Here is a 1,280-nt window from a genome sequence, read left to right on the forward strand (position 1 = left end):
CCCAGACTGGAGTGCAATGGCACAATCTCGGCTCACCGCAACCTCCGCCTCCTGGGTTCAAGCAATTCTCCTGCCTCAGCCTCCTGAGTAGCTGGGACTACAGGCACGCGCCACCATGCCCAACTAATTTTTGTATTTTTAGTAGAGACAGGGTTTCACCTTGTTGACCAGGATGGTCTCGATCTCTTGACCTCGTGATCCACCTGCCTCAGCCTCCTAAAGTGCTGGGATTATAGGCGCGAGCCACCGCGCCCGGCAAGAGAGTGCTCTTTAAGTATCAACCATCTGACCCTTCTTGCAGTCTCATTTTTCAGCTGGCTCCCATGTTTATGCCTGTTGTGTTTTTCTTCTCCTGTTAAGCTGTCTGTTGTTAGTTCATTTCTGCAGTGTACATTTAGAGAGGAGAGTGAAAGCTTTCCTTCCAGTCATACAATAGAATTATAAAACAGAAAAGTTTAGACAGAATTTCCTATTTAAGTGACAAAACTTCATACACCATTTCTGATCAAGAGCACAAAGGTTAAAAAAAAAAAAAACAACTGGCTGGGCGCCGTGGCTCACACCTGTAATCCCAACACTTTGGGAGGCTGAGGCAGGTGGATCATGAGGTAAAGAGATCAAGACCATCCTGGCCAACATGGTGAAACCCCATCTCCACTAAAAACTACAAGCATTAGCTGGACATGGTGGCACATGCCTGTAGTCCCAACTACTCTGGAGGCTGAGGCAGGAGAATTGCTTGAACTGGGGAGGCGGAGGTTGCAGTGAACCAAGATTGTGCCACTGCACTCCAGCCTGGCGACAGAGCAAGACTCCGTCTCAAAAAAAAACAAACCAAACTTATTTTTGTCCCAAAGCTCTGTTGTCATTCTACTAAACAAACACTAACCTATTTAATTTTCATAATGTAAATGGCAGATATTTTTATAATTCTTATGCTAATAAATCATTTCCCTGATGTTTTTGCCCAATATCCCCCCTTCCCCTCCCTCTCCTTCCCTCCCATCCCCTTCCCCAACTGAGATCCCACCCCATCCCCATACCCCTCCCTCCCCCAGCCCTAAGCCACCCCCACCTCTGTCCTGGCCACCTCAGGGCACCCTGACAGGACCAGGACATGTGGGTGCAGTGGCTACTCTTTTGGCTCCTCCTGCTGGAGTTTCCCAGCCATCAATCCACCCATGTGAGTAGACGCTGGACCCATGGGGTTTCTTCCTTGTTATTGGGCTGTATTAGGTGGCAAATTACACAGTGCAGGCCTGTGATTTCAGTGGTTTGGG

The sequence above is a fragment of the Cebus imitator genome, unplaced genomic scaffold (genome assembly GCF_001604975.1).
Source record: "Cebus imitator isolate Cc_AM_T3 unplaced genomic scaffold, Cebus_imitator-1.0 Scaffold125, whole genome shotgun sequence".
In the NCBI taxonomy this organism is placed as follows: Eukaryota; Metazoa; Chordata; class Mammalia; order Primates; family Cebidae; genus Cebus; species Cebus imitator.